The sequence below is a fragment of the Rissa tridactyla genome, chromosome 1 (genome assembly GCF_028500815.1).
Source record: "Rissa tridactyla isolate bRisTri1 chromosome 1, bRisTri1.patW.cur.20221130, whole genome shotgun sequence".
In the NCBI taxonomy this organism is placed as follows: domain Eukaryota; kingdom Metazoa; phylum Chordata; class Aves; order Charadriiformes; family Laridae; genus Rissa; species Rissa tridactyla.
This window is the reverse complement of record NC_071466.1, coordinates 46,915,590-46,928,062: the sequence shown is the minus strand read 5'-3', so window position 1 is coordinate 46,928,062 and position 12,473 is coordinate 46,915,590.

Here is a 12,473-nt window from a genome sequence, read left to right as displayed (position 1 = left end):
GGCCATGATGCCCATGTATTGTCCCAGTATAGGAAATTCAGCTTTAACTCTTCCATCCATTCTTCATTAGCATGGGAAAATAACTGGATTAGGTCTCCCTTTTCCTGGTCAAGTGCTGTCTACTCTTCTACGTCTCTTTTATTCTTTTCAAACAAAACCAGTGCTAAATCCAAGTCCATGCAGTATGTGTTCTACCTATAATTTTTAATGGTATACATATTTTAGCTCTATGAAAATGTTAAAGACAATATCATAGAATCATAGAATGGTTAGAGTTGGAAGGGACCTTAAAGATCAGCTAGTTCCAACCCCCCTGCCATGGGCAGGGACATCTCCCACTAGACCAGGCTGCTCAAAGCCCCATCCAACCTGGTCTTGAACACTTCCAGGGATGGAGCTTCCACAACTTCTCTGAGCAACCTGCTCCAGTGTCTCACCACCCTCACAGGAAATAATTTCTTCCTAATATCTGTTCTAAATCTCCCCTCTTTCAGTTTGAAACCGTTACCCTTCATCCTGTCACTACACTCCCTGATAAAGAGTCCCTCCCCATCTCTCCTGTAGCCCCCTTTAGGTACTGGAAGGCTGCTATAATGTTTCCCCAGAGCCTTCTCTTCTCCAGGCTGAACAACCCCAACTCTCTCAGCCTGTCTTCACAGGAGAGGTGCTCCAGCCCTCTATATATATCCCTAGTTCTCTTAAAGATATTACAATATCAGGAAATCTGTCCTTTTCAGGGATTTTTGCTTGAAGCTAGCGTTCCATTAGCACAGACTAGACTAGAAAATGTGTCTTCCCGACTCCAAATCCTATGCAATTTTTGCCTTGCCAGGACATCTGGTCCATTAAACAATTAGCCCAAAGCTGCACAGGGGTTTTTAAGTGAGACAGGACCAAAACCCTTTCACCAAGTTCCCGGACCTAATCTCTCTCCGCAGGATTTCATTGTTAACTATGCAAAAACAGATCTTCATTTTAATGGAGTCTCTCTTAAAGCAAAGAACAAATTTTTTTTTTTCTGTTTTCCTAACTAAAAGTTGACGGGAAACATTGTGGAATACAGCCGCAAAGTATCTTTGAACACATGCCTTATGTTAGAGCATATAGGCTGCAACATTTTTCACTGTTCTATGTTAAATCATGCATTCAGTTGTTTCCATTTATACTGCATCAAAGCAGTTGAAATCCAATTGAAAAGTTTCTTTAGACAGCCATTGTGCAGGAACATGATGTCAATATTAATAAAGGCTGAATTTCCCCTTGGCTCACTTCTTACAGATAAGCTTTTCAATAATACACTGCTTGCACCAAAGGTCTGATGGGACTGGGAATAGTAAAAAACACTAATAAAAGAATGTTGAATGTTTTTATATTAAATTTCCCCACAGGCAAACTGAAAAGCCTACTTAGAGTACGCCAATCAACATGGCACTTATTAAATGTAACAAGAGTCCTGTTACAACAGATCTTTAAAGCCCCTAAATATGAATTAGAAAATAAAGACAAAAGACAATTACAGACGTATTTCCAGATTGAAGCCCTGGACACCTTGTCTGATACTTACTAACATGACACTATGTTTGATCTTCAAAAAGACTCCATTTTTATCAGCATACAGCTATATTTTTATTAATTCTATTTACTGTAGTTAAGAATTTTATCCTTTTTATTTCCAGTCTTTTAAAATGCATTTTTATGTTTGAGAAAAATACTGCGATTATCTAGAAATATGTGAAGTCAGTAAATAGGGTACAATACCCACATAACTTTGGATTGAGTAATATAAGGAAAATGGAAGCACGTGAGTAAAAATAGTGACCACAGTTAGGCCAATTAGAACAAACGTTTATGCCTTCTAATCACAACATGGTCAACTGAGTGCCTGAAAAACATTTCATTGTAAGGATTACATCTGTTTCACAAAGGCTCATCTCTTACACCTGAATTTAAGCAATATTTTCACCCTGTCAAGGTAGTGACAAATATATTAAATCTGTCTGTCTTCTGAGATTGCGAACCCCCATCTGAGATTTTGCCTTGGGCACAGCAATAAAAAATAAATGCAATTGTTAAGCATAGGGTTTATTTTTGGCAGATGGAAAGAGAAAGGAAAAAGGTTGCAGGACCTTTTTCAGGATTGTCATTTGTCTATAAACAACTGGCTTAAATTAATCTAAATAGCTAAAACATTTAAACTTCTATGGCACTGGGACAATTCCTGTAACTGTATTGGCATTTATGTTAATTTTTACATATTAATTTGGGAAAAAAGGTGCATTTTATTAAATAAAAAAAAATAAAATAATAAAGCTTTTGTGTAATCCATGCTAACATTAAGTATTTTGTTTAAAGATGTAAGTAAAGCACAAGGCAACGTTTATCAAAGTTTGTTCTGTGGACTCAGTAGTTCTCTAAGTTTGTCACATGAAAACTTGAATGTCATTTTAAAATGCTGACAACACACTAAATATGTTCCCGTCACATTTTGATGAGTCTGCACTGAAGTCCGTTGGGATCTTTCAGGTGATTTCCTATTTATATTGGATCATATGTTAAATAAACAACTGCTGTATTTGTCACAAAGAAGTTAAGCATTTATTAACAGGACAAAAGGCAGTGTCTGTCTTAAAATGTGATCCAGGCTATGGAATACTTTGAAAACTTAGCTTGGGACAGTTTTCTGTTTTCCATGGCCCACAGCTCTAAAATATATAAAATAGCATCTTGCCTTTATGGATAAATACTGAAATGGACAGGACTAGGTGTCAGAGCTTCTGAGATTACTTAATACTTGACAAATATTTGAGTTAATGTTTCAATATCGATATTTTATTGTATGAGTAAGATACATATTTTATTCAAAGTTTACTTAAGCAAAAGTTGCAACAACATTCTACCTGGTATTGCTGGGGTTTTGCTGGAGGCAAATTTGATTTTGTGATCTCCGTAATGCTGCTGGAAAAATAAATATTTCCAATAGCCACATTACAGGGTAAATGTATTTCCCATACACGAATTGGAGAATGAATGCTATTATTATCAGCAGATATCAGCTACTCCTCAACATGATAGCTAGCAAATTTATTCACCAAGGAGAAACAGAATTAGCAAGATGTCATTCTATTTTACATGCAAATTTGATCCTAATTAGTATTTGATAGAATAGCTGGTATATAACTTGTACGGAGTAATCATAAATTCATTCTGGCTGTTAACTTGAAAGATAAACAAAAATAGACTGGTAAAACAAGTTATGGATTTCAATAGGAGATATTTCCTAAATTAAGTGCAGTAAAATGTTAGTAAAACCAACTTGTCTGAAAAGTCAAGGGATGAAAACAGAGAAGAGACTTGGTATTACTTGCAGAAGAGGGACAAATTTGGAGAAGGATGACCTTGACCTACTGACATAAATATCTATGTTAAGAGAGAGATCAAGAAAATACAGAGAGCAAAATATGGAGGAAAGCACAGAAAAATTCTAAAAACTTCCTAAGAAATCAAGAATTAAAAATCAAGAAATAAAAAATCAGACTGAATGAGACACTGCAAAAGTAGTTAAAAAAGACAACAAAATAAGTCTTCAAAACCATAAATGAGAACATGGAAAGATATATCCTATACAGTTACTGCTTATATGTCATTAACTAAAAGAACACCTTGGTTTTTAATAAGGATACTGCGGCTAACTATAGTGGCAAAAGCCAGATGAATAACAAGAATGATGTTATAAACTCAGAATTATTATAACCAAGATGGGAACAGAACACCTAAGTCTTAATGCTCTCAAACCACAACAGTTTTCTCTATATCCTGGAATGCTAAAAGAGCCAACGTGCAGCATTACAGGTCCAGTAGCAGCTTTCTCTCAATTAAACAGTGAAAATAGCACAGCTGGAGAAAAACAAATACAATGCATCGAGGGAGGAAGAGGGGGAGAATTCTATCAAGACAACCTTAAGTCTGTTCATAGTTACTTTCCTTCACTTTTATGGAGTGACTTCAGTTCAGGGCAGTTATGAAGTAGACCGACCTAAAGGATCTTTAATTTAAGCCATTTTAATTGTACTTGATCTAAGAATGAGTATGTCTTATCCATGTCAGTGTAATTTCTCAAGTTTTCTGAATCACCTATGACTGCATAAATCCTTGGATGGATAGATTTTGAGGTCATAAGAAAACACTATGGCAAGCTAGTCTGACCAATATCCATACACTCTCATCCATAATTTCTTCACTGAACTAGTGAGTTGTCTTTGACCAATGACATAGATTTTTAAACATGTTGCCTTTACTGGAAAACTCTTGTTGATAGAATGTATATGTCACCAGATATGTCACCATGTACCAAAGATATGTCTTATATTACAAGAATGTAACCTGACTGATTCTACCTTCCTACCCATCAAACTGTTCCGTTTGTTTATGGAGATCCATTTATATCCAAGAGTTGCAAATGATACAGCAATTGCTAAAGTTCCATTTAAGAGCTAGCTAAAAGAAATACCTGATGCTCTCTACAGAGTTAGCAATAGACTCAACATGGAAATGATCTGACAACAGAACCGGAATCAGTTTTTACCCCATGTGCAAATGCAGCGTGAGACGGTTACTGTCTTCTCCTTCCATGAATGTTGTCAGACCCTTTTCGCTTTCAACTCTGGATTCTGTGACGCTGAAAGCTGTGAAACTTTTCAGAAAGGCAAGCTAATGTTTAGGTTGAATAAACACTGTAAAGATGTTTTCTTTTTTGCTTTGCCCAAGCAGAAAAAAGAAAAAAAAAAAAAAAAGAAAAAAAGGAGGTTAAAAGTAAAGATCAGTTTCCTGTGGGGAAGCTGATGAAATGTTTCATTATCTGTGCAGGGAGGCAGACAACTTCAAGGAAATGTCACTAACTTAGCATGATATTCGTAAAGTAAGTATCATCTCACCCAGCAAAACCACAGGAACACATTATAAGAAAGATCTGTGAAGTAAAATTAAAAAATCTGAGGTAAATTTCTGAGGAGGGCATTTTCTTCTCCCTCCCTGACATATAATTAGAGCCCTGCATGGAACAGAGAGGTCAGCCTGGTAAATGAGGGCACCTTATTACTTTGTGGCATCCGATAGAGATAGAAAGAGTGAATATTTTAATTTGAAAAAAAAAAAAGTATATATAAATATTAGACATTTTCAAAAAGTAGCAGATGACTTAGCCTTTTCTGCCACTATTCATGCTCTCGCTTCACATTTTGGTAGTGGCATCTGAGCAGAGACAAGGCTGTTAAACAATCACTTGAACATTTGTTTCTCACTTCACACTGATATCCCAGGAGGAAGGATGTTGTCCAACAAACACCAGTCTTATATGTAAATAAGACATAGGATACCTATTCCCTTTCCCTCTCCTCTTTCCCCCAGTGGGAGCCTGGAAGGGGAGAGAAAGAGGAATTTCTCAGTCAAGACTCCCTTTCTTTTTTCTCATCTACTCCTCAGTCAAGCATATGGGCTTCCAATTAAAGAACTTAGAACAACAGTCCCTTCTTTCTGTCAGATAATTTTGAAATTCTTCATGAACGCTGTTACATTTTAAGCTAAATTCTAATTTGGCCTCAGTAGGTGTAATTCTTAACTTTTATTCATCACATTTTGCAGTGTCTGATATTTAAGAAAAGCAAATTAAAACTGGCCACCAAGCAGTTGATCGAGAGGAAATCTGCTAATACAAATTAAATAAAAAAAGCAATCTTGTCCCAAAAGACCTCTAAAGGGAGGCTCACAATGCATCAGTGATAAAATGGCTTGCACTTCCATGACATTAAGCAGGCCCGAGCAAGCCAATCTCTCTGCAACAGCTTTATCAAGGCTGCTTGTTGATTGATAGCAGGAAACTGCATAGTTTTCTGCTTCCTTGTGTATACACAGGATGCCAAACATATCTCATTAAGAACATCTGCACGCTTTTCTCAAGAGAGTTTTGAAGAGCGCAAAGCTGCAGGGCCAAACGCTGTGCCATGTAGATTCCGCTGCCACAACAGGTAGCCCGCTACGCTGCGCCAGGCAGAGCTGCTCTGCAGGTAACCAAAATTGGCAGCTAATTGCCAGGGAAAAGTGAATCCACTAATCCACTGGCACCTTCTCTTTCCTCCACTAAATCCACGCCAGGAGGTAAGAGGGGTGACACGGGTTTTTTTCCCCCCACAAAGCGAGGAAATAAATAAGCAAACTCTCAAGCTCTAAAAAAAGGAACCTGGAAATTAGTAAGGCTTTTTCTGATTACACTAACACTTAAAATCCTGGTGACTTTGAAACTACAACGCAAAATGAAGTTCTGTGCAAAATCAGGAGGTACATCGCTGTCATTACCATTACCAATTCAGGCAAAGTCTTAAAACGCGTTCTGGGCACGTGCTGCAAAAAGAGACCGGTTTGACTATTTTATCTGCAAACCCTTTGATTTGCTTTATGATGAAGATTTAAGTGAAACTTTCGTTTTCAAAAATAGTTCAGAACAAGAAGTCAGCACCACCAAACAATCACGTCACCTCACCATAGTATTTGGATAGTGAATAGATCCTATTGGTAAAAAAAAAAAAAAAGGAAAGTTTCCATGCACACAAGGGCAGGGGAGGAGGAGATGGAATAATTAGCCAGTTACTATAGTAACACAGATAGAACTAGGACATCCCACTCACATGAAAAGTTTATCTTAGATTTTAGTTAAGTATTCCTAATATAGACCTTTTTCTTGGCTTTGAAAATCCTAAATTCTCGGTTTTGCTGTGATTACAGTGAAAACTCATTTAGGTTTTCCACAGAATTCAGGTATCAGCAGACAGAAAATTTCAAAATTGCTAGGGTAAACCTGATTGGGCATCTGCACACCACAAAACAGGAGCTTTGACAAAGAAGAATAGCAAATTCAAGACAGAGCTCTCTCACTGCTCTTTCCATTCAATCAGTGCTCCAGAAGTTTGACTGAAATAATAATAGTCGGTGTATATCCTGAATATATTTTTCTCCCAAATACCAATGAGTTTGTCAACTCGTATTTTATCACCTCCAAGACCTAACTGTCCACGTCCCTGGGAAATTTGAAAAAGCTACTTGGAGGACACGTAGTACTGGACACTACATAGAGGCACTAGAGACTTGCCTTAAATTACTACCCTGGCATTTGCAATGGGGCAAACCATATGATATGCCTACACAGATGAAAAACCAGTTCTGAGCTCTGCTGTGCTGCTTCTGGGTCAATGTTTTCTTGGATAGGACTACGTATGATTAGTGTGTGGAAGAGCTCAGGATTGTCCATGTAGACCATCCTGTGCTTCTGTTCTTCTCAGTGAAAGGGAGACAGTACTCGACATCTTCACAGACACACTTAAAGATAACTAGTGTTAATAGTTGAACCTAACATTTGCTCACCATTCTCCAATCTTTCTGGCTTTCCTTAGCACGTCCAAGATTCTCCTAGTGGTGAAGCAGCAGCTGGCTTTGCTCCTGAGATATATATTATGCACAATAACTAAATGTCCCACAGAAACTTCAGCTGGAAACCAGAGTCCTGAAATTTCAGGCAGACTCTTGGTATGCAACCAAGCTTATTCTGCAATCTTTTATGGACTGATTTCCAGATAAGGTATACACTGATTTGTGCTGCTGGAGTCATAAGAATGATCACCAGGTTAACAGGAAATTCTTTTGACAATTTGGCTTCTGAGTAAAGCTTAGTTTGTCATTTCATAAATTGGCAATAATGATGCTCAACTGAGACTTTTGCGTGGAATTTTCTCTAGGAATATAAGGTATTATTAATAGTAATTGCACTTTTATTGATGGGATGACACTTCATCTTTCAAAAGTGGATTACTGCTGTTGAAGCAATTTCAATCCTGTTCTAGTATACATACCAGGTACATCAGGCTCTTTTTCCTTCTATGGTCCTTTTTTTCCCAGTGCATGGTTGCTATTTTTCCAGCTTTTGCTGAGATGAAACTGAGCATATTAAACACTTCAGAAAATAAATTACCACGTACATCTCTTCTACCATGGCTCTATTCCCTAGCAATTGCTCGGAACCATGATTCATCTTTGGAAAGTAAACACCTAATGAAATTATTATTTTTTTCCCATACTGTAGACTGACATACATAATCATCCATCTAAATATGGACCAGATGGGACATACCCTACAGCAACAATAAATGAAAAAGAAACAATTGATAGAATTGTTGATTACTTTTTTTTCCAACTTTTTATGGACGGTACAGTGGCATTCTGAGCATTGAGGTCAATGTCAATATATTATTGTGTTCACTGGGGACTAGTGTTACAGTTAGAAAATTTAACCGTAACACTTGATTTACTTAAATAAGAACGAAATATATTAATGTAAATATTAACAACCTATTCATAAATAAGCTGGAGCTTGTCTCCTGTAAAAACCCAAAGAAAATACATGTAGTAATAAAATGTATATCATAGTATGTATATTGCACAGGAGTACTATCCTTACTTATTAGTATCAGAAATCATGCAAAGCTGAAACATTTATAAAAGCTGGTCTTCAAATATTTGTGATTGTCAGGACATATTTTTTCTTATGAGCTTGACATTTCTCTGGTTGAACCTAGTTCTCAGAAGACCTTTTTTTGTGAATTATCAATTGTTAGAAGTAAAAAAACAACTTTTGATTTTAAAAATTAATTTAGCTATATACACATAATACAGAGGAAAAAAAATTTTAAAGAGCCATTTAAATTTAGGAGCTCTGTTATCAGTGAGACACAATTGACATTGGAAGAGGTGAAGAGAAGAGCACCGGAGTCATTTCTGCTCAAACTATACTGACAAGTAGGCTAGGTACTCCCAGAGCAGAAAAGCACTGAAGGCAGTGGTGTAGAAATGCTTCCTCTCTACTGAAGTGTTCCCACAACTAAGGTAATTCACAGAGGTCAATTACATTAGCATTCAACTCCTTCTAATAGATGGACTAGCGTTAACGGACTGATGTGAAGCTTAGGATCTATCCTTCATGTAAAAATATAGTTTTTCCACAATCAACTGCTCAGAGCTCTGCGTGGAGCCTCTAGGCTAAGCAGCAGATGAACGTGGATTTCAATATCACAACTTGGGATGCAAAAGTCTACATTCTAAGTAAATTCCACTTTATTCACTTACGTCCTTATATGACCCTGCATATATTAGACAATTAGAACAAGTAATCAGATAACTTGCATTTTCTAACTACTGTAAAACAATTCAGGTTTTGGGGAACTAATTTCAGAACCACCAAGTACACACTGCTTACTATGAACTATTTGTCAGGTTTCCAGAGTCCAAACATTTCACAGCTATTCCTTGGAGGAGGTGGTGGCTGGGGGGGAAAGGTAGCTGGAATTATTCAGTTTAATGTATGAAAGTATTTTTTTCACTCTCTATTGATTCCATCTTATTTTATACGAATAGCCATGTTTTCTAATTAAAACAAGCGACAACTCTTAACAGTGTTCTCATATGTGTCGATACATCTTAAATTTACATGATCTGAAATTGAAAAAAATTCATAACATTAACCTTTACCTATCATATTTTTTGTTACTGGAGGCAAAAAAAAAAAAAATCTTTTGGCAAAAAAGGTTTAATACAGAAAGGACATAATTGCACATCTTCCTTTCCTAATAAATGACTAATCAGTCATTCATTCATTCACGTCATATTAATTGTTAAAAGATTAATCATGATGAACTAACGTATTATTAATATCCACATTATATGTGTATCCATGGAAATTCCATTGCAATATGGCGATTAACTAATGTACCATTATTTTAAAGTTAATTATTGTAGCATTAGAAATAACTATAAAGAAAGGAATTTTTTCCTATTATTTTTATTTTAAAATAATTTTATGCTTTATCATATTAGAAAAGTGAATCCAGGGAGAGAATAAGTGAGGATCTGGAGCTATTTCATTTTATTTCCCAAGTTTCTTTCATTTTCAGCTTGTATTAATGATTTTTTTTAATGGCAAATATCACAGTCCAACCATTCTACTGAGAAGTAACATCTGTGTATTATGAAATTTAATAGTTCTCAGCTTCTCCAAGATTGTTATGAAGAACATAAGAAAATTCAAAATTCTATTATTATATTTAAAAAGAAAAAGAAGAACAATTTCTAAGATCCATAGATACCGTAAATAAATGAATCTATCGAGTGAACAGTCATCTTTATTGTTCTTTTTTGCCTTAGTCTTGGTTAAAAAATCAGATCTTTGGTATTCATGCTGCGTGCTTTTTTCTTTTTTTTGCTTTGAATTTCAAAGATATATGCTAATTCAATATTCAGTTTGTGTCCATGTGTATACATACATGCACACACATGCATACACACAGGTCCTTCAGGTATTACGGGGAATAGCACTGTTTAATTTGAAACTTTGACAATAATTCCAGTTAGAATTTCAGTTATGGACAACTGTGCTAGATTTTAAGCGACTGGATTTTTTGAATAAATTTTCACTTACAACAATGTAACTATAAAAAAAAAAGTTAGAAAAAAATATTATGTTTTCAGTGATAAGAAAAATCTAAGAAAACATTAAGCTTATTTAAATCACAAGACATTTAAATAGTATCTTTGTTTTTTAATATATTAGGATTCTGATGTTTGGGCTTTGTGTCTGCAGATCACGAGCACACTGCTGTGTGAGCATCACCTTAGACCCTGGCAATTTTTGGCTTTGTGCAGAGCTGCATAACACTTTTTAGTGTTTGTTTACCACTACTAGTATCCTTCCACAGCTCAGGAATCTTTGGCTTTTAGGCTTTAGAACTTCAGTTTTGAGACACCTCTTTACATAAATCTAGTTGACCTGTGGTCTGAGTCAATCCTCCCCTTTAAAATTTCATTTGGTTGTATACAAAAGAGTTTGAAGAGCAGGCTTGCGTAAAAAGCTACCTCCGAAAAAAATAAGCAAGAGTTCAAAATTATTATTAATATGAATGTTTCTACCCTATTCCAGAAGGTTGCTGGATGACAATCTGAGATCAATGGGATTTAAACTTTGTTTAGGTACTTTCCTAAATCATTTTCATTCATCTTCACAGAAAAATGAAAAAAGAATCTTAACTTTGAAATCAATATAAACTGTCATACCAGTACCTCAGTGAAATGTCCATGGTTTTTTTCCATCTCTTTGAAATCAGTTATGTTTAAGACTATAGGATCTCTTGAACCCTTTCCCTTGATTTCAGGAAGCTCATGTTTTTTGGATTGTGACTCTTAGGAAGAAGAAAAGAAACATTCTTGGAACGCCCAATATTGATGCTTAAAGTGTTAACTAAGATGTTAAAAATCTAAGTTAATTATGAAAGATCATTCTGGAAACATTCCCATACTCAAATATCAAACATGATATAGAAAACTTGTTAAGGAAAGTATCTATATCAAACATTACATTAAGTAACTTTGGGAGAGAAAAAAAATTTACTCCCCATCTGACAGGTGTGATGACACTGATCAGTACCCAAGACTGCAGACTGTTGGCTGATGCTGAAGTTAAATGCGTATGACAGAAATAGCAGCCGTGATGGATGGCTTTGGATCTGCTGAACTGACAAAATGCTACGATGCTTAGGATGCTTAGTTGTCAGTAAAAACAGGCAACATAGGGACATGATATTTGAAGTCTTTGCATGACATAATATGAAATGATGGTCAGCACTGAACCTTGACTACTTGACATTAACAGTGTTAATTTATATGTAAGAATCTGCCTGCCGCAGCTGTGATACAGGTCATTTGTTGAAATATCAACATGGAGTACAAACTAACATATGGAAGTTGAAGATGGTGCAGCTACAAAGACACATGAAGCTCAAAGTTTTGCCCTGACAACTATGTACAGTGGAGCTAATTTGTGTCATCCTTCTCTATATCTCCTTTCAAAACTAGGCGTTTGTGAGGAAACTATCATCTCATGTATATTCTGGGGGCACTCAAATCCATGTTGTGATTCTGGTTTTTTACCTTCACATAAATTAGAGGAAATAAAAAGAAAAAAAAAAGTCAAACAGATAACCCAGCAAAAGCTGGTGGCTCATAGAACATGACGTGTGTAAGTTGCTTTTGTACACCAAGTCACTATTTCTGTCCACCCATGTGTTTTCATTGCATCAGCATCCCATAGCTGCCCAGCAAACACTTTTTTCGCATTCTGGTCTTATTGTACTTTTCTGCTCTTTTCTTTTAGTTAAAGCAATCTCCTTCAAACAAAATCCACCAAGTCAGTTTAGGAACTAACTAAACTCCATTTGTGGGTCATAACCCTTTTTCTTATTTTATCCATCTATTACTAAGACTGAAAGCCCTTTGGAGAAGATCCATTTGCTATTTTGTACAATTTTTAGTACATACGGTCCCTGTTTTTACCTAATCCTCCGGTAGTAAATCGTAGTAAATACTATCAAAATGGATATGTTAAG